We start from the raw sequence: 22,112 nt of genomic DNA, 5'->3' as shown, positions 1-22,112 counted from the left end.
TATCTGCATCTCCAGAGAAATAGCTAGGCTGCAAAAAATCCTTCACAGACAAAGCTGGACAAGACAAAAACATGAAAATGCACAGAACTATAAGGTTCACTGCAGGTGGACAGCAAAAACAAAGCCAGGACTTATCTTTGTAGAAAAACACAGCAAACTGGAAAGACCAGCAGGGAAGTGAATCCTTCAAGAACAATGGACAACTGGCACTGACTAAAGGATCCTGCAAAGCTATATACCCCAGTCAGTCCTGCAATTAGTAGATACACATGTCCACTCATGCAATCCAGGCACAACTGCATTACCCTCTACAACCACCGGAGGGAGCCCAAAAGCTGAATTCACAACACTGAAGCCCCTTTGGCAGGAAGTTCAGGTGCAAGCCCCGACGGAATCACTGAAGGGTTTGTGAAAGCACCCTTATAAATGGAGAAGTGGTGGTAGTGATAGTTTAGAGATCTGAAGTCGGTCTGGTGGAGGTATGAACTGTGTCCATGTAGTAAGTCATAAGTTGTCATAGAGTTGAACATCCTTATCAGTTTGAATTCTCAGATTTTCCGCTCTTTGTTGTCCTTAAAATGACCTTTCAGAAGACAGAGAGCGGAAAATCTAGGAATTCAAACTGATGAAGATGTTCAACTCTTTGTCAATGGGACTCAATTTAACAACACCTCTCCAGTTGTAACAAAAACTTTAAATTGATTTCCTTGGTGTATCTTTAGGAGGTATCTCCCCATCAACCCTATGCACAAATGTCCTGTTGAAATATCTCATAAATATTGTGCTCTTGTCTCAGTAATTCATTTGTATACCTGCCTGAAGAAGGAGTCCCTTTGCTCGGAAAGCTGCAAACATAATTTTTCTGGTTAGCCAATAATAAGGTTTCACTCCTAGGATACTTCTGTCATTTTTTGCCATAAAAGTATTTACATCGATTTTTCTGGCTAACACGGCACCAATTTTTTTTATTGTACATCATAATAGATTTAAAGGGAAACCTGTTAAATTATTCTAGAGTAATGGACATACCATACGACAGTCAAGATGGGTTCTTTGGATCCAATTTAGGCAATTTCCACTTTAGAGTTGTATACAGTACGTCTTTTGTTAGCAATGCTGCTTTTGTTATCATCATTTGCACAGGATAGATTTCTAGTAAGTCCCTAATAGGTGTTTTCTAAATGTGTGTATAAGAAATATACCATAATGGTAGAAGATTGGCCCCTAAGTCCAAATTTGGTTGACTTCTGTTAAACCATTTGGACTTTATATTGAGGTCCCTTTTATATCTTATAGCCTGGGTAGAATGGAGGATCCTCTGGCACCTTGTTTTCTAAAGCAGATCTGGATTGAAACCCTTTGGGGAGTTGCCAAAAATCTCTGAAGTAGTACATGATTGAGTTGGAGTTACCAAACTTGAAGCCACTTTTCACAGGAGAGAGTGGGGGGTATTTGTGGCACTGGAGCGCTACCTTGTTGTGCCCCATGTAGCAATTCCATCCTCACAAGGACAGTTCCCAAGTATGGTCCTTGTCCTATAGAATTTCCCTTTATTCCGTTCCGACGCGTTTCTTGCACCGGTTACAGTGGACTCATAAAAGGATTATGACAGTATATTAAGGATTATTAGAAGGTTCAAAAGTTAATTATCAGGACCAAAGTATTTTAGAGTTTCCCAAGTAAAAGGGGGGCCATAGCATGTTGGCAGAGTGCTGCAGGACTATAAAAATACTGGCAAAGGCTATACTGAGGTTCCTTTTTTGTCTTATAGCCTGAGGAGAATGGAGGGTCATAAGGCACTTTGATTGCTAATGCAGATCTGGATCGAAACCCTTTTGATGCTCTCTGAAATGGTACCTGATTGAGTTAGAGTTACGAAATTTGAAGTCACTTTCTATGGACATCAATTGAGGTGCCACTCAAAGGATGTCCCCAAAGTGCTAGAAAACATAAAGTTGTCTCTGAATTATTTCAGATTTGGTAACAATTTCTGTATTTTTACTTATATAGTGGCTTGTAAATGTATTCACTCCCCTGAGCTTTTTACCTATTTTGTTATATTAGTACATGTGTATAGAAAAATATATCATACAAATTGCCTCTTCAGAGAAAAAGATGACTTGAACTCTGTAGCACCATCTATTGGAAGTACCACTTAGACCCCAGTCCAGAGCCTCTCACCTAGCCAAATTAGTTCTCAAGCTTCGCACTGATGAGGGCCAACAGCCCGAAACACCGTGTCTGTGAACTGAGATACTGATTTGGCTTTTATCCTAAGTCATACTGCAAGACTCGTTAAAGGGTTGATTGTGACTTGTAGGATCGCTACTTCCAACAGGTGGCGCTATAGAGTTCAAGTCCTCTTTTTCTCTGAAGAGGCAATTTCCTTATTAAATTTTCCAGAGGAGCATTGCAAGCCTCCTTACCTTGACAAGCCAGAGCTGGTAGGTCATGCTCCACAAGGAGAAACCTTACCCCTTAGAAAAATATAGACATAAATTACATTTATGGGATCAAATAACTAAAAATTGGTATGTGCATATATATTCACTTGTTTTGCTATGAATTCCCTAAAAAATTCTGGTGCAAGCAATTACCTTCATAAGACACATGCTTATTGAAAGGAAGTCCACCTGTGTGCAATCTACAATAGATTGCAAAAGTATGGCTTTTATCTATTTTGTTACAATACAATCTTTGTTTAAATAATTTTGTAATCCAATTTGTGTGATACATTGACACTAAATAGTCTAAGTTAATGAAGTGAAGTGAGAAGAATATAAGCATAAATTAAATTTATGGGATCAAATAACAAAAAATTGGCATGTACTAATGTACTCGCCCCTTTTGCTATGAAGCCCCTAAAAATTTCTGGTGCAAGCAATTACCTTTATAAGTCACATTCTTAGTGAAGGGAAGTCCACCAGTGTGCAATCTAAGTGTCACATGGTCTGTCAGTATATACACACCTTTTCTTAACCCCTTCACGACATGCACCCTACTAGTACTGCGCATGTCGTGTCTCCCCCTTTGATGTGGGCTCCGTCGGTGAACCCACATCAAAGTCGTGACATTTCAGCTGTTTTGTACAGCTGACATGTGCGCGCAATAGCGGCGGGTGGAATCGCGATCCACCTGCTGATATTAACTAGTTAAATGCTGCTGTCAAACGCTGGCTCTGGCCAGAAATGCTCGCATCGTCGACGCCCGTCACATGATCGGGGGTCAGCTATGAGTCGGCTTGACAACCTGAGGTCTCCTGGAGACCTCTATGGTTGTTGATGCCGGCTTGCTGTGAGCGCCACCCTGTTGTCGGCACTCATAGCAAACCTGTAATTCAGCTACATAGCAGCGATCTGATGATCGCTCCTATGTAGCAGAGCCGATCAGGCTATGCCAGTTTCTAGCCTCCCATGGAGGCTATTGAAGCATGGCAAAAGTAAAAAAAAAGGTTTAAAAAATATGAAATTTTTTTTTTTTTAAAAATATAAAAGTTTAAATCATCCCCTTTTCGCCCCATTCAAAATAAAACAATAAAAACAAATCAAGCCTACACAGATTTGGTATTGCCGCATTCAGAATCGCCCGATCTATCAATAAAATAAAGCATTAACCTGATCACTAAACAGCGTAGCGAGAAAAAAATTCTAAACGCCAGCATTAAAATGCAATAACGGGCGATCAAAAGAACGTACCTGCACAAAAGTGGTATCATTAAAAACGTCAGCTTGGCATGCAAAACATAAGCCCTTACCTGACCCGAGCTCCCGAAAAATGGAAATGCTATGGGTATCGGAAAATGGCGCAATTTTTTTTTTCTAGCACAGTTTGGTATTTTTTTTCACCACTTAGATAAAAAATAACCTAGACATGTTAGGTGTCTATGAACTCGTAATGAACTGGAGAATCAAAATGGCAGGTCAGTTTTAGCATTTAGTGAACCTAGCATAAAAGCCAAACAAAACACAAGTGTGGGATTGCACTTTTTTTGCAATTTAACCACACTTGGAATTTTTTTCCCATTTTCTAGTACAAGCCATGGTAAAACCAATGGTGTTGTTCAAAAGTATAACTTGCCCCACAAAAAATAAGCCCTCACATGACCATATTGACGGAAAAATAAAAAAGTTATGGCTCTGGGAAAGAGGGGAGCGAAAAACAAAAACACAAAAATGAAAAAGGGCTGTGTCTTGAAGGGGTTAAAGGCTAAGAGGCTGCAACACCATTAAGCAAGAGGCACCACTAACCAAACACCTTGAAGACCAAGGAGATCTCCAAATAAGTCAGTGACAAAGTTGTTTGAAAAGTACAATTCAGGGTTGGGTTAAAAAAAGTAAATAAATTTGATCATCCCGTGGAGCACCATCAAATCCACTATCATCAAATGGAAAAAAACATGATACTGCAAGAAACCTGCCAAGAGAGGGTCGCCCACCAAAGCTCTCTGCCCTGGCAAGGAGAGCAATAATCAGAGAGGCAGCACAGAGACCTAAGGTAACCCCAAAGGAGCTGTATAGTTCCCAAGCAGAGACTGGAGTATCTGTCCATACGACCACAATAAACCATGCACTCCATAGAGGTGGCCTTTATGGAAGAGTGACCAGAAAAAGCCTTTACTGTGGTCAGATAAGACCAAAATTGAAATTTTTTGCCACCAAGGTAAATGCTATGTCTGGCACCAAACCAACACAGCTAATCATCTCAAGAACACCATGACCACAGTGAAACATGGTGGCAGCAGCATCATGCTATGGGGATTTTTTTAGCAGCAGGGACAGGGAAAAAGGTGCGACTCAAGGGGAAAATGGATGGAGCGAAATACAGGGATATTCTTGAACAAAACTTGTTTCCGTCTGTCAGTGATTTGAGACTGAGACAGAGGTCCACCTTTCAACAAGACAATGGCCCAAAGCATACTGCTAAAGAAACACTCGAATGGTTTAAGGGAAAACGTGTAAATGTTTTGGAGTGGCCTAGTCAAAGCCCTAGACCTTAATTCAATTGAGAATCTGTGGTCAGATTTGAAGATGCTGTTTGCCAGGGGAAACCATCTAACTTGGAGGAGCTGAAGCAGTTTTGCCTTGAGGAATGTGCAGGAATCCCAGGAGTGAGATGTGGAAAATTCATAGAGACTTATCCAAAGCAACTTTGGTTGATTAGCCAATAGCAACATATTAAAATTGAGTACTAATATGATTTTGTGCCCATTCAGGCAGGCTGATAATCATGAACCAGCGATCCAGATAGGCAATCATTCGATGAACAAGTAAAACACCTGTTTGTCAAGTGAGATGATTTTTAAGCAAGCCTAACAATTATCATAGTTCTTGGCAGCACATCATCCTGTATAAACATAAGATATTCTGCTTATAAAATGATGTCACGCCATTAATACCATCATTCTGTACTCATAAATGTGTTTTCGACCCGTCTAATCCAGTCAATAAAACAACTGTCGATTAACTTGCATGTAGTCAATCAGTGAGTTTTTTTTTATTGCCACTGTTGGCCATTCTAAATGGACTCTTAAGTTCACAATGAAAAAACATAGTTTAGGGTTCGGATAAAACTGGATATGCAAGTGTTCTGTATAGATTAAAGGTTAGATTTCCTCTAGTAGGCAAAAACTGTATTGGCTCTCTTGCTTTGAGATGATGGAGAGGTAGAATCTGTGTTTAGGTGATTGCTACACCATTAGGTCTATCAAAAAAAATTGTGATGAGAGAAAAGGACACTTCTAAAGTTTCTATTTAAATAAAATTATCTAATGTAAAGTGTACCAGAATTTTTTTTCCTGATGACATTCAAAATTAGAATTTTAAGATAATAAGTGAAATATATAAGACTATTCTAATCAGATTTATAAGCCCAAGAACTGGTGGTGAACCCTAAAGACATAATATCTCATTACTAAAATGCATGTCCATGCAGAATAACTATCTTTATTTTTTGAGAAATGGAACGATGTGCAAAAGATATGAGGAGGGGGAAAGAGATAGCGAAATGTAGGATTGAGGACCATTGCGTTATTCAGTGGAGGAGAAAATTGAGGGAGTTGAAAAAGATGTAATTAGACTTAAATAGGTCTATGGTCAACGCACAGCTTGAGATAGACAGACTGACTCAAAGTAATGAAAGGCTGCGGAAGCGTTAAATCATCAAGATTCAGACTGATAGCCATAAAGACATAAAGAAAAAGGAAAATAAAGAAAGAATGTATGCCAAGATTTTCCTTCAGCTTTGGACGCTATGTTCGCAATATAACTGGGAGCCATAGGTCAATTGCTTGGTGAAGATGGTGTCACGTGGAGGCGCCACGAAGCCTTGTTTTCTGCATATAAAAAGGTGATATACAAAGTCATGATTGTGACATGGCGTCATCTTTTTTCATGCCCGAGACCGGTGCAATTACAGACATTTATTTGACAAAAAGCACTTAACTCGAAACCTCTAGTATGAACTTTACACTCAGCTGAAGCGTCTTACCCTGCGCTGATATTTCCATGTAAGAGTGACTTGCCCTATGATCATCTTTATGTGGCTGCAGCTGCTTTCCAGGATAATCGCATTATGTATATAAGCCACAGTGCTTGTAAACAGTAATGCCACCGGATTGTAATACAATAATGCATGCTGACCGTCATCTTGCTGGATAATATTATGTGCAAGGACTTAGGCCTCTTGTCTTGTGTACTCAGGTCTTATTCATGGATTACATAGAAAAAAACAAACTGTAAATTCGTAAATATAAAAAAGTGTGCTTTGTGTAAGATTTTTTTCATGAAAACTACAATTTGCACCAAATCAATTGACAGCAATATTGCAAAGAATCTAATTTATCTGAAAAAAATGTGTGTAACACTCTGAGATGTCATACGACTGTAGCCAACCCCATTGAATTTCTTTAACACAATCATAGCCTTAGTAATGTCAGAGTGACGTCACCATAGGAAAGATAGTAACCTGGTAGTATTCAATAGCATATTTAATAGCGTAGCTCGCTGACTGTCTTTTAATGTTTTTGAACATTACAAAATGGTCAAAAATGATATTTCCTATTCATTTGTGACTAAACCGAAGGTTCTGTGTAGAACACTGACTCAAACTGATAGTATCACTGTCAGAGGTAGCTTCATCCTGCTGCCACTGAGACAAGTGATGTGCCATATATTCTGAAATAATAACCACCTCTTCTTACACCCATAATACTCTTACGAGAAGCAAAGCAAGTCAAGTGTAGTACTGGAGCCTGAATAGCTGATAGTGTCACTATCAGAAGTAACATTATCATGCTATGACTAAGATGGGTGATGTGCCATGTATTCTATAACAATAACCTCTGCTTCTTACACCCATAACACCCTTACCAGAAGTAAAGCAATCCAAGTGTAGTACTGGAGCCAGGATAGCTGGTGCCAATGGTTGTGGTGCTGCTGCAAGCAGCTCACATGTTCTTAGGCATTGTATGCTTTTAGTTTTCTTTTCCATAAGGCTAGGTTCACATTGCGTTAGGGCAATCTGTTTAGCGCATAGCGCTAGCGGATTACGCTAACGCAATGTCTTTAGAGGGGTCGCATTTGCCGTTCCCGCTAGCGCAGATCCCCGATCTGCGCTAGCGAGGAACAGACCTCGGACGCACCTCGGACGAGGCAAGCAGCGTCCGAGGTCTATCACAAAATAACAGCACATCGCTAGCGCGTGCCGAAAATGGCATGCGCTAGCGATGCGCTACAGAGAAAAATCACATTGCTGTCAATGGGTGCGCTAACGGACCCGTTGCATGGCGTTAATTGTGACAATTTTGCCGTGCAACGCAGTCCGTTAGCATTAACCCAATAACGCAATGTGAACCTAGCCTTACCCTGACCACTGTCATTTTCACTTTGTTTGTTAGTTTGTATACAGTGGCATGTAAAGGTTTTGGCACCTTCTATATAGTTATTTTTTACTTTTTTTAAATTGCCAAAAGGAAAATGGGCAGATGCCAAAGTTTGGGCACCCTTGTAGATTTGTGTGCTCAGATAACTTTGACCAAGGTTTCAGACCATAATTAGCCTATAAGGGTTCTGACTTGTTCACTATTATCATTAGGAAAGGCCAGGTGATGCAATTTTCCCAGCTTTATAAAAACCCTTTTCTCTAACCTTGTGCCAAAAAACATCAGCCATGGGTTCTTCTAAGCAGCTGCCTAGGACTCTGAAAATGAAAATGGTGGATGTCCACAAAGCAGCAGAAGGCTATAACAAGATAGCATTTTCAAATTTACTGGATGATCAAGCAAAATTTCAGTGAGAACTGATCGTAGGATTGATAGAGAGGCAAATCAGAACCCCAGCTTGACTGCAAAAGACCTTCAGAAAGATTTAGGAGACCCTGGAGTTGTGGTTAATTGTTCTACTGTTCAGAGACACCTGACCAAATATGGCCTCCATGGAAGAGTCATCAGAAGAAAACCTCTCCTTTGTCCTCACCATAAAATTCAGCATCATGCATTTTGGAAACAAATCCTGTGGACCGGTGAGGTTAAAATAGAGTGTTTAGCCACAGTGATCAAATAAATGTGTGGAGAAAAAAGAGCACATCATTTCAGGAAAAGAATATCTTGACAGGCAGTAAGCATGGGGTTGGATCAATCATGCTCTGTGTTTGTGTTGCAGCCAATGACATGGGGAACATTCTACGGGTAGATGGAAGAATGGACTCAATGAAATTTCAACAAATTCTTGATGCAAACATAACACCACCTGTAAAAAAAAGCTGAAGTTGAAAATAGTATGGCTTCTACAAATGGATAATGATGGTAAACACACATCATAATCCACAATAGATGACCTCAAAAGGCGCGAGCTGAAGATTTTACAATGGCCCTCCCAGTCTCCTGATCTGAACATCATTGAAAATCTGTGGCTAAACCTCAAAATAGCAGTACATGCAAGACAACCCAGGAATCTCACAAAACTGGAAGAATTTTGCCAGGAAGAATGGATGAAAATCCCTCAAACAAGAATTGGAAGACTCTTGTCTGGCTACAAAAACATTTACAAGTTGAGATACTTTCAAAAGGGGGTGCTACTAGATACTAATCATGCAGGGTGCACAAACAAACAAAATTTACTAACAACATTGGCCCATTTTCATTTTTGTAATTTTTTACATTTTTTAAATGTAATATATGAAAATATACATATATATTTGCCTAATATACAAAGGAAATGTGTCATCTTTAACTTTAGGCCTTTTAGAGATCATTTAGACTTCAACTTGTCTAATTTTTCCCAATTACAGTAATTATGTTGTCCAAGGGTGCCCAAATCTTTACATGCCACTGTATGTGTGTGTATGTGCAAGCATGCATGTACTATGCAAGTATTTCCATAGTCACAACATTCTGTGCATGCTGTTTAAATGTGTATATAGTGGGTGTGGAAAGTATTCAGACCCCTTTAAATTTTTCACTCTTTGTTTCATTGCAGCCATTTGGTAAATTCAAAAAAGTTCATTTTTTTCACATTAACCTGCACCCCAACTAGACTGAAAAAAACAGAAATGCAGAAATTTTTGCAAATTTAATAAAAAAGAAAAGCTGAAATATCACATGGTCATAAGTATTCAAACCCTTTGCTCGGACACTCATATTTAAGTCACATGCTATCCATTTAATTGTGATCTTCCTTTAGATGGTTCTACTCTTTCACTGGGGTCCAGATGTCTTTAATTAACTGATTGGAATTGATTTGGAAAGGCACACACCTGTCTATATAAGACCTCTCAGCTCACAGTGCATGTCAGACCAAATGAGAATCATGAGGTCAAAGGAACTGGACAAGGAGCTCAGAGACAGAATTGTAGCAAGGCACAGATCTGGCCAAGGTTACAACAGAATTTCTGCAGTACTCAAGGTTCCTAAGAGCACAGTAGCCTTCATAATCCTTAAATGGAAGAAGTTTGGGACCACATGAAGTCTTCCTAGACCTGGCCATCCAGCCAACCTGAGCAAACGTGCGAGAAGAGGTAAAGAAGAACCACAAGATCACTGTGTCTGAGCTCCAGAGATGCAGCATGGAGATGGGAGAAAGTTCCACAAAGTCAATTATCACTTCAGCCCTCCACCAGTCAGGCCTTTATGGCCTAACGGAAGCCTCTCCTCAGTGCAAGATATATGAAAGCCCACATAAAGTTTGCTAAAAAATACATGAAGGACTCCCAGATTATGAGAAATAAACTTCTCTGGTCTGATGAGATGAAGATAGATCTTTTTGGTGATAATTCTAAGTGAAGCGGTATGTGTGGAGAAAACCAAGCACTGCTCATCACCTGTCCAATACAATCTCAATATTGAAACATGGTGGTGGCAGCATCATGCTATGGGGGTATTTTTCAGCTGCAGGGACAGGGTGACTGGTTGTCATTGAAGGAAACATGAATGCGGCCAAGTACAGAGATATCCTGGATGAAAACCTCTTCCAGAGTGCCCTAGACCTCAGACTTGGCCAAAGGTTCACTTTCCAACAAGACAATGACCCTAAGCACACAGCTAAAATAACAAAGGAGTGGCTTCAGAACAACTCTGTGACCATTCTTGACTGGCCCAGCCAGAGCCCTGACCTAAACCCAATTGAGCATCTCTGGAGAGACCTGAAAATGGCTGTCCACCAACGTTCACCATCCAACCTGACGGAACTGGAGTGGATCTGCAAGGAAGAATGGCCGAGGATCCCCAAATCCAGAAGTGAAAAACTTGTTGCATCATTCCCAAGAAGACTCATGACTGTACGAGCTCAAACGGATGCTTCTACTCAATACTGATCAAAGGGTCTGAATACTTATAACTAGGGTTGAGCGAAACGGGTCGAACATTTTCAAAAGTCGCCGACTTTTGGCTAAGTCGGGGTTTCATGAAACCCGATCCGACCCCTGTGCGGGGTCGGCCATGCGGTACGCGACTTTCGCGCCAAAGTCGCGTTTCAATGACGCGAAAAGCGCCATTTCTCAGCCAATGAAGGTAAACGCAGAGTGTGGGCAGCGTGATGACATAGGTCCTGGTCCCCACCATCTTAGAGAAGGGCATTGCAGTGATTGGCTTGCTGTCTGCAACGTCACAGGGGCTATAAAGAGGCGTTCCCGCCGACCGCCATCTTACTGCTGCTGATCTGAGCTTAGGGAGAGGTTGCTGCCGCTTTGTCAGAAGCAGGGATAGCGTTAGGCAGGGTCCATTAACCACAAAACCGCTTGTGCTGCAGCGATTTGCACTGTCCAACACCACCCTCGGTGTGCAGGGACAGTGGAAGTTTTTTTTTTTTTTTTTTCCCCTCAGCGCTGTAGCTCATTGGGCTGCCCTAGAAGGCTCCCTGATAGCTGCATTGCTGTGTGTACGCCGCTGTGCAAACCAACTGCTTTTTTCAAAGCACAAATCCTCTTGTTCCTTCCTTTCTGCACAGCTATCTTTTTTGTTTGTCCACACTTTTTATTTCATTTGTGCATCAGTCCACTCCTTATTGCTGCCTGCCATACCTGGCTGAGATTACTGCAGGCAGGGAGATAGTAGCTGCCTGCCATACCTGGCTGAGATTACTGCAGGCAGGGAGATAGTAATTGTAGGACATTCCCTGTTTTTTTTTTTTTTTTTTGGTGGGAGATTAAGATTGGCAATTTGGCATTTCTGCTAGAGTGCCATCCCTGTGTGTGCCATCTCTCTCACATAGTGGGCCATAGAAAGCCTTTTCATTTTTCTGTATTTTTTTTTGTGGGGTGTATAAATTCTCCCTGATAAAAATACAGTGGGAGATTAATATTGGCCTTTGGGCTTGTGTGCCAGTCCTGAGTGTGCCATCTCTCTCACAAATAGTGGGCCATAGAAAGCCTATTTTATTTTTTTTTGGGTTTTATAAATTCTCCCAGAAAAAAAGGGAGATTAATATTGGCCTCTGGGCTTCTGTGCCAGTCCTGAGCGTGCCATCTGTGCCAGTCCTGAGCGTCCCATCTCTCTCACAAATAGTGGGCCATAGAAAGCCTATTTAATTTTTTTTTTGGTTTTATAAATTTTCCCTGAAAAAAGGGAGATTAATATTGGCCTCTGGGCTTGTGTGCCAGTTGTGAGCGTGCCATCTGTGCCAGTCCTGAGCGTGCCATCTCTCTCACAAATAGTGGGCCATAGAAAGCCTATTTTATTTTTTTTTGGGTTTTATAAATTCTCCCAGAAAAAAAGGGAGATTAATATTGGCCTCTGGGCTTCTGTGCCAGTCCTGAGCGTGCCATCTGTGCCAGTCCTGAGCGTCCCATCTCTCTCACAAATAGTGGGCCATAGAAAGCCTATTTTATTTTTTTTTTGGTTTTATAAATTTTCCCTGAAAAAAGGGAGATTAATATTGGCCTCTGGGCTTGTGTGCCAGTTGTGAGCGTGCCATCTGTGCCAGTCCTGAGCGTGCCATCTCTCTCACAAATAGTGGGCCATAGAAAGCCTATTTAATTTTTTTTTTGGTTTTATAAATTTTCCCTGAAAAAAGGGAGATTAATATTGGCCTCTGGGCTTGTGTGCCAGTTGTGAGCGTGCCATCTGTGCCAGTCCTGAGCGTGCCATCTCTCTCACAAATAGTGGGCCATAGAAAGCCTATTTAAATATTTTTTTGGTTTTATAAATTCTCCCAGAAAAAAAGGGAGATTAATATTGGCCTCTGGGCTTCTGTGCCAGTCCTGAGCGTGCCATCTGTGCCAGTCCTGAGCGTCCCATCTCTCTCACAAATAGTGGGCCATAGAAAGCCTATTTAATTTTTTTTTTGGTTTTATAAATTTTCCCTGAAAAAAGGGAGATTAATATTGGCCTCTGGGCTTGTGTGCCAGTTGTGAGCGTGCCATCTGTGCCAGTCCTGAGCGTGCCATCTCTCTCACAAATAGTGGGCCATAGAAAGCCTATTTAATTTTTTTTTTGGTTTTATAAATTTTCCCTGAAAAAAGGGAGATTAATATTGGCCTCTGGGCTTGTGTGCCAGTTGTGAGCGTGCCATCTGTGCCAGTCCTGAGCGTGCCATCTCTCTCACAAATAGTGGGCCATAGAAAGCCTATTTAAATATTTTTTTGGTTTTATAAATTCTCCCAGAAAAAAAGGGAGATTAATATTGGCCTCTGGGCTTCTGTGCCAGTCCTGAGTGTGCCATCTGTGCCAGTCCTGAGCGTCCCATCTCTCTCACAAATAGTGGGCCATAGAAAGCCTATTTTTTTTTGGGGGGGGGTTTTAGAAATTCTCCCTGGAAAAAAAAAGGGAGATTAATATTGCCCTTTGGGCTTGTGTGCCAGTACTAAGCGTTCCATCTCTCTCTCTCTCTCTTAGTCAGTGGGCCATAGAACGCCTATTTTTGGTTTTATTTGTTTTCTAAATTCTCCCTGAAAAAATCATTTTATTTTATTTGGTTTCTAAATTCTTCCTGATAAAATCATATTTTTTTTATTATTTTTTTTTCTAAAGTCTCCCTGAAAAAAAAAAAAAAAAAAAAAAAACAGTGGGAGATTAATATTGGCCTTTCTGCTTGTGTGCCAGTCTTGACTCCTGGGTGTGCCATCTCTCTCTCTCTCTCTCTCTCTCTCTCTCTCTCTCTCTCCAATTGTGGTCCATAGAAAGCCTATATTTTTTTTCCTTGATTTGGGTTCCAAAATCTACCAGAGAAAATAACTCCATCAATCATTGGTAGAAAAATATTGGCCTCTGGGCTTGTGTGCCACTCCTGATTCCTGTGTGCGTCATCTCTCAGTCAGTGGGCCATAGAACGCCTATTTTTGGTTTTATTTGTTTTCTAAATTCTCCCTGAAAAAATCATTTTATTTTATTTGGTTTCTAAATTCTTCCTGATAAAATCATATTTTTTTTATTATTTTTTTTTCTAAAGTCTCCCTGAAAAAAAAAAAAAAAAAAAAAAACAGTGGGAGATTAATATTGGCCTTTCTGCTTGTGTGCCAGTCTTGACTCCTGGGTGTGCCATCTCTCTCTCTCTCTCTCTCTCTCTCTCTCTCCAATTGTGGTCCATAGAAAGCCTATATTTTTTTTCCTTGATTTGGGTTCCAAAATCTACCAGAGAAAATAACTCCATCAATCATTGGTAGAAAAATATTGGCCTCTGGGCTTGTGTGCCACTCCTGATTCCTGTGTGCGTCATCTCTCAGTCAGTGGGCCATAGAACGCCTATTTTTGGTTTTATTTGTTTTCTAAATTCTCCCTGAAAAAATCATTTTATTTTATTTGGTTTCTAAATTCTTCATGATAAAATCATATTTTTATTATTATTTTTTTTTCTAAAGTCTCCCTGAAAAAAAAAAAAAAAAAACAGTGGGAGATTAATATTGGCCTTTCTGCTTGTGTGCCAGTCTTGACTCCTGGGTGTGCCATCTCTCTCTCTCTCTCTCTCTCTCTCTCTCTCCAATTGTGGTCCATAGAAAGCCTATATTTTTTTTCCTTGATTTGGGTTCCAAAATCTACCAGAGAAAATAACTCCATCAATCATTGGTAGAAAAATATTGGCCTCTGGGCTTGTGTGCCACTCCTGATTCCTGTGTGCGTCATCTCTCAGTCAGTGGGCCATAGAACGCCTATTTTTGGTTTTATTTGTTTTCTAAATTCTCCCTGAAAAAATCATTTTATTTTATTTGGTTTCTAAATTCTTCATGATAAAATCATATTTTTTTTATTATTTTTTTTTCTAAAGTCTCCCTGAAAAAAAAAAAAAAAAAAAAAAAACAGTGGGAGATTAATATTGGCCTTTCTGCTTGTGTGCCAGTCTTGACTCCTGGGTGTGCCATCTCTCTCTCTCTCTCTCTCTCTCTCTCTCCAATTGTGGTCCATAGAAAGCCTATATTTTTTTTCCTTGATTTGGGTTCCAAAATCTACCAGAGAAAATAACTCCATCAATCATTGGTAGAAAAATATTGGCCTCTGGGCTTGTGTGCCACTCCTGATTCCTGTGTGCGTCATCTCTCACTCAGTGGCCCATAGAAAGCATATAGTTTGTTACATTTGTTTTCTAAATTCTCCCTGCAAAAATCAATTTTTTTTTTTTGGGGGGGTTTCTAAAGTGTTCCTGAAAAAAATAAAAATAAAAAACAAATAATAGTGTGACATTAATATTAACATTTGTGCTTCAGTGACAGTCCTGCGTGTGGGGCATCTCTCTAATTTGCAGCCACCAAAAAAAGAGTGTGTAACATTGTGCCTGATTTTCGCGGTGGTCTCACCAACCTGTAAAGGGGTAGCTAAATCATACTGAAGTTATAGCTCACCGTGTAAGTTGTGTGACTGCAACAAATAACGTTAGTTTGGTTACGTTTTTAAAACAATGAGGAAGTCTAGTGGAAGAGGTCGTGGCCGGGGGCGTTCATTGTCAGCTGGTAATGAGGGTAGTGGTAGTGGTGGAGCATCAGGTGGTCGTGGGGAAAAAAATATTGCACCTAAGTCTGGAGCTGTGGAGCCAGGTTCGTCGTCCGGCTACACAAGGCCTCGAACGCTCCCTTTTCTGGGATTAGGAAAACCGCTTTTAAAGCCGGAGCAGCAAGAGCAAGTTTTGGCTTATCTTGCTGACTCAGCCTCTAGCTCTTTTGCCTCCTCTCGTGAAACTGGTAAAAGTAAAAGCAGCGCGTCGTTAGTGGATGTTCACGGTCAGGGACAAGTCACTTCCTTGTCCTCTTCAGCAAAAACAACAACAGAGAAGAATGCAGCAGGCGACACAACGGGTTACTCCATGGAGCTCTTTACACATACCGTCCCTGGCTTAGAAAGTGAAGCAGTTAACAGTCCATGCCCATTACAAATTGAATCTGACATGGAGTGCACTGACGCACAGCCACAGCCAGACTACTATGCTGGTCCTTTGACTCAGACCACAACATTGCCCTCGCAGGGTGCTGATCAAGAATCAGACCCTGATGAGACTATGTTGCCCCATCACGAACGCTATACCACCGAACGACACGGTGACACAGACGAAGTTGCGCAGGAGGTACAAGAAGAGTTATTAGATGACCCAGTTCTTGACCCCGATTGGCAGCCATTGGGGGAACAGGGTGCAGGCGGCAGCAGTTCTGAAGCAGAGGAGGAGGAGGGGCCGCAGCAGGCATCAACATCGCCACAGGTTCCATCTGCCGGGCCCGTATCTTGCCCAAAACGCGTGGCAAAGCCAAAACCTGGTGGAGGACAGCGTGGCCATCCGGTTAAAGCTCAGTCTGCAATGCCTGAAAAGGTATCCGATGCTAGAAAGAGTGCAGTCTGGCATTTTTTTAAACAACATCCAATTGATCAGCGCAAAGTCATCTGTCAAAAATGTTCTACTTCCTTAAGCAGAGGTCAGAATCTGAAAAGTCTCAATACTAGTTGCATGCATAGACATTTAACCACCATGCATTTGAAAGCTTGGACTAACTACCAAACGTCCCTTAAGGTTGTTGCACCCTCGGCCAATGAAGCTAGTCATCAACGCAACATCCCTTCCGGCAGTGTAGGACCACCATTTAGCGCACCACCTGCTGTATCTGTGCAGGTATCTTTGCCAGGCCAAAGCAGTCAGGGTCAGGGAATCACCAGTTTCGTAGTAGGAAACACTGCATCTAGGGCACCGGCGGCAACAATACCATCTCCCACCGTCTCTCAGTCTGCCATGTCCACCGGCACCCCCGCTAGTTCCACGATCTCCATCTCTCCAGTCCAGCTCACCCTACATGAGACTATGGTTAGAAAAAGGAAGTACTTAGCCTCGCATCCGCGTACACAGGGTTTGAACGCCCACATAGCTAGACTAATCTCGTTAGAGATGATGCCCTACCGGTTAGTTGAAAGCGAAGCTTTCAAAGACCTGATGGACTACGCTGTACCACGCTACGAGCTACCCAGTCGACACTTTTTTTCCAGAAAAGCCATCCCAGCCCTCCACCAGCATGTTAAAGAGCGCATCGTCCATGCACTCAGGCAATCTGTGAGCACAAAGGTGCACCTGACAACAGATGCATGGACCAGTAGGCATGGCCAGGGACGTTACGTGTCCATCACGGCACACTGGGTAAATGTGGTGGATTCAGGGTCCACAGGGGACAGCAAGTTTGGGACAGTTCTGCCTAGCCCACGGTCTAGTAAACAGTTGTCTGTAGCCGTTCGCACCCCCTCCTCCTCCTCCTCCTCCTCGTCCTCCTGCAGAAGCAAGAGCTCGTCCACAGACCGCAGTCGCACAAACACTCCATCCGCACCTGCCACTGTTGCACACCAGGTCTCCCATTATGGGGCAGCTACTGGCATACGTCAGCAGGCTGTATTGGCTATGAAGTGTTTGGGCGACAATAGACACACCGCGGAAGTTCTGTCCGAGTTCTTGCAGCAAGAAACGCAGTCGTGGCTGGGCACTGTAGATCTTGAGGCAGGCAAGGTAGTGAGTGATAACGGAAGGAATTTCATGGCTGCCATCTCCCTTTCCCAACTGAAACACATTCCTTGCCTGGCTCACACCTTAAACCTGGTGGTGCAGTGCTTCCTGAAAAGTTATCCGGGGTTATCCGACCTGCTCCTCAAAGTGCGTGGACTTTGCGCACATATCCGCCGTTCGCCTGTACACTCCAGCCGTATGCAGACCTATCAGCGTTCTTTGAACCTTCCCCAGCATCGCCTAATCATAGACGTTGCAACAAGGTGGAACTCAACACTGCACATGCTTCAGAGACTGTGCGAACAGAGGCGGGCTGTTATGTTTTTGTGGGAGGATACACATACACGGGCAGGCAGTAGGATGGCAGACATGGAGTTGTCAGGTGTGCAGTGGTCGAAGATTCAAGACATGTGTCAAGTCCTTCAGTGTTTTGAGGAATGCACACGGCTGGTTAGTGCAGACAACGCCATAATAAGCATGAGCATCCCCCTAATGCGTCTGCTGATGCAAAGTTTGACGCACATAAAGGATCAGGCGTCTGCACCAGAGGAAGAGGAAAGCCTTGATGACAGTCAGCGATTGTCTGGTCAGGGCAGTGTACATGACGAGGTACCGGGCGAAGAGGAGGTGGAGGATGAGGAGGATGATGGGGATGAGTATATTTTTAATGAGGAAGCTTTCCCGGGGGCACGGGAAATTGGTGGCGTGGCAAGGCCGGGTTCTGGTTTTTTGAGGGACACAAGTGACGTAGATTTGCCTGCAACTGCCCCTCAACCAAGCACAACCGCAGATTTGACAATGGGAACTTTGGCCCACATGGCGGATTATGCCTTGCGTATCCTCAAAAGGGACACACGCATTACAAAAATGATGAACGATGACGATTACTGGTTGGCCTGCCTCCTTGATCCTCGCTATAAAGGCAAATTGCAAAATATTATGCCACATGAGAACTTGGAACTAATATTAGCAACAAAACAATCAACTCTTGTTGACCGTTTGCTTCTGGCATTCCCTGCACACAGCGCCCGTGATCGTTCTCACACGAGCTCCAGGGGCCAGCAGACCAGAGGTGTTAGAGGGGCAGAAATCAGAAGTGGCGTTGGCCAGAGGGGTTTTCTGACCAGGTTGTGGAGTGATTTTTCTATGACCGCAGACAGGACAGGTACTGCAGCATCAATTCAAAGTGACAGGAGACAACATTTGTCCAGTATGGTTACAAACTATTTTTCATCCCTTATCGACGTTCTCCCTCAACCGTCATTCCCATTTGATTACTGGGCATCCAAATTAGACACCTGGCCAGAATTGGCAGAATATGCATTGCAGGAGCTTGCTTGCCCGGCAGCTAGTGTCCTATCAGAAAGAGTATTCAGTGCTGCAGGTTCAATACTAACAGAAAAAAGGACTCGTCTGGCTACCCAAAATGTAGATGATCTAACCTTCATTAAAATGAACCACAACTGGATTTCAAAATCTTTTGCCCCACCCTGCCCGGCTGACACCTAGCTTTCCTATGAAAAGGTCTTGCCTGTGGACTATTCTGAATGACTTTTCCAATCTCGTAATTTTCTTCACCTGATTGTCCAGCATACGACATGTTTCCACCTCACGAAATGGCCAAACTCCCCACACGGGGTCGTGCTATCGCCACTTTGCGCTTGGACCCTTGAGAGTGCTGTTTGTCTGAAGAGGTGGGTGTGGCCGCTTTTGGTCGACGGCACTGCCACTGGGTCCCTCATAGTACAATAAAGTGTCTCTGGCGGTGGTGGTGCGCACCCAACGTCAGACACACCGTTGTAATATGAGGGGCCCTGTGCCTGTACCGCCGGCCACAAGCCAGTTCCCCCCCCCCAGCTCAAACAGTGCTCTACCACTAGCAAAATTATCTCTCACAGCTTCACCAATGTGTAGTCTAGGCGCTGACATCCTTCAATGCCTGGCACTGACAATACCATTGTTTTGACATTTTTGTTATGTTAGGCCTTCGAAGCCTGTCTGCGGTCACTCCTTCCACTAGACTTCCACTGACCATACACTGCTGCCCATGTACCCCTGGAACCAATTTAAAGTGCCTACAGCCAGCCCAATTTTGTTATGTTAGGCCTTCGAAGACTGTCTGCCGTCACTCCTTCCACTAGACTTCCACTGACCATACACTGCTGCCCATGTACCCCTGGAACCAATTTAAAGTGCCTACAGCCAGCCCAATTTTGTTATGTTAGGCCTTGGAAGCCTGTCTGCGGTCACTCCTTCCACTAGACTTCCACTGACCAGACCACTGCTGCCCATGTACCCCTGGAACCAATTTAAAGTGCCTACAGCCAGCCCAATTTTGTTATGTTAGGCCTTGGAAGCCTGTCTGCGGTCACTCCTTCCACTAGACTTCCACTGACCAGACCACTGCTGCCCGTGTACCCCTGGAACCAATTTAAAATTGCCTACAGCCATGTGTTAATATTTTAGGCCTTCGATGCCTGTCTGTGGTCACTCCTTCCACTAGGCCTCCACTGACCACACCGCTGCTGCCCGTGTACCCCTGGAACCAATGTAAAATTGCCTACAGCCAGGCCAATTTTTTTATTTTAGGCCTTCGATGCCTGTCTGCGGTCCATTCTTTCAACTACTACTACACTGACCAGGGCACTGCTGCCCAAGTACCCCTGGAACCAATTTAAAATTGCCTACAGCCATGTGTTAATATTTTAGGCCTTCGATGCCTGTCTGTGGTCACTCCTTCCACTAGGCCTCCACTGACCACACCACTGCTGCCCGTGTACCCCTGGAACCAATGTAAAATTGCCTACAGCCAGCCCTATGTTATTATGTTAGGCCTTCGAAGCCTGTCTGCGGTCACTCCTTCCACTAGGCCTCCACTGACCACACCACTGCTGCCCGTGTACCCCTGGAACCAATTTAAAATTGCCTACAGCCAGCCCAATTTTTTTATTTTAGGCCTTCGATGCCTGTCTGCGGTCCATTCTTTCAACTACTACTACACTGACCAGGGCACTGCTGCCCAAGTACCCCTGGAACCAATTTAAAATTGCCTACAGCCATGTGTTAATATTTTAGGCCTTCGATGCCTGTCTGTGGTCACTCCTTCCACTAGGCCTCCACTGACCACACCACTGCTGCCCGTGTACCCCTGGAACCAATTTAAAATTGCCTACAGCCATGTGTGATTATTTTAGGCCTTCGATGCCTGTCTGCGGTCCCTCCTTCCACTAGGCCTCCACTGACCTGTCTACTGCGGCCCGTGTACCCCTTGAACCAACCTAATAAAATATTTAAAAAATTAATTTGATTATAAAAAATAAGATCGTGTTGAGATCTCAAATGCAGACATTTTAACAATCAAAACAAACACACAACAAATATCTGGAACTGTACTACAAAGGTCCAACAGCTACAATTTCTTTCTCCTGCAAGAAGTTAACTGAAAGTTTTTTGGAGTTGTTAACACAGATATGGCATCCACCGAGTGTTGTCCTGTCGCGTCTCCTTTAAATTATTTCCAATAAGATGTTAAACTATTAATTTAATAAAATCAATAATTAAAAAAATAATTGAGTAAGTCAAAAGCACATTGCAAATAAACATTAATTACAAATCAAGAAGCATGGCGCGTCCGAGGGTGAGTAGATACCGAATAAGAATATAATCACCCTCGGACGCGCAATGCTTATTTACAACAGCCTTCCTTCCTAAGAATCAGCCCTTCCGTGGTGTAGAGAGAGGTTGTTGTTACACTCCAAGGTGTTCCCCAGGTTGCCTTTCCTGAGCTTCGATCTTCCGGCTCTCGTTTAGTAGCTGTTGGAAACTACGCTGCATTAGGCCTACTAATTGTGTATGGGTGAAACAGTGGCGCATCTGCGGTCCCTCCTTCCACTAGGCCTCCACTGACCTGTCTACTGCGGCCCGTGTACCCCTTGAACCAACCTAATAAAATATTTAAAAAATTAATTTGATTATAAAAAATAAGATCGTGTTGAGATCTCAAATGCAGACATTTTAACAATCAAAACAAACACACAACAAATATCTGGAACTGTACTACAAAGGTCCAACAGCTACAATTTCTTTCTCCTGCAAGAAGTTAACTGAAAGTTTTTTGGAGTTGTTAACACAGATATGGCATCCACCGAGTGTTGTCCTGTCGCGTCTCCTTTAAATTATTTCCAATAAGATGTTAAACTATTAATTTAATAAAATCAATAATTAAAAAAATAATTGAGTAAGTCAAAAGCACATTGCAAATAAACATTAATTACAAATCAAGAAGCATGGCGCGTCCGAGGGTGAGTAGATACCGAATAAGAATATAATCACCCTCGGACGCGCAATGCTTATTTACAACAGCCTTCCTTCCTAAGAATCAGCCCTTCCGTGGTGTAGAGAGAGGTTGTTGTTACACTCCAAGGTGTTCCCCAGGTTGCCTTTCCTGAGCTTCGATCTTCCGGCTCTCGTTTAGTAGCTGTTGGAAACTACGCTGCATTAGGCCTACTAATTGTGTATGGGTGAAACAGTGGCGCATCTGCGGTCCCTCCTTCCACTAGGCCTCCACTGACCTGTCTACTGCGGCCCGTGTACCCCTTGAACCAACCTAATAAAATATTTAAAAAATTAATTTGATTATAAAAAATAAGATCGTGTTGAGATCTCAAATGCAGACATTTTAACAATCAAAACAAACACACAACAAATATCTGGAACTGTACTACA

This window comes from Ranitomeya imitator, chromosome 4 (assembly GCF_032444005.1).
Source record: "Ranitomeya imitator isolate aRanImi1 chromosome 4, aRanImi1.pri, whole genome shotgun sequence".
NCBI classification, from domain to species: domain Eukaryota; kingdom Metazoa; phylum Chordata; class Amphibia; order Anura; family Dendrobatidae; genus Ranitomeya; species Ranitomeya imitator.
This window is presented reverse-complemented; position numbering follows the sequence as displayed.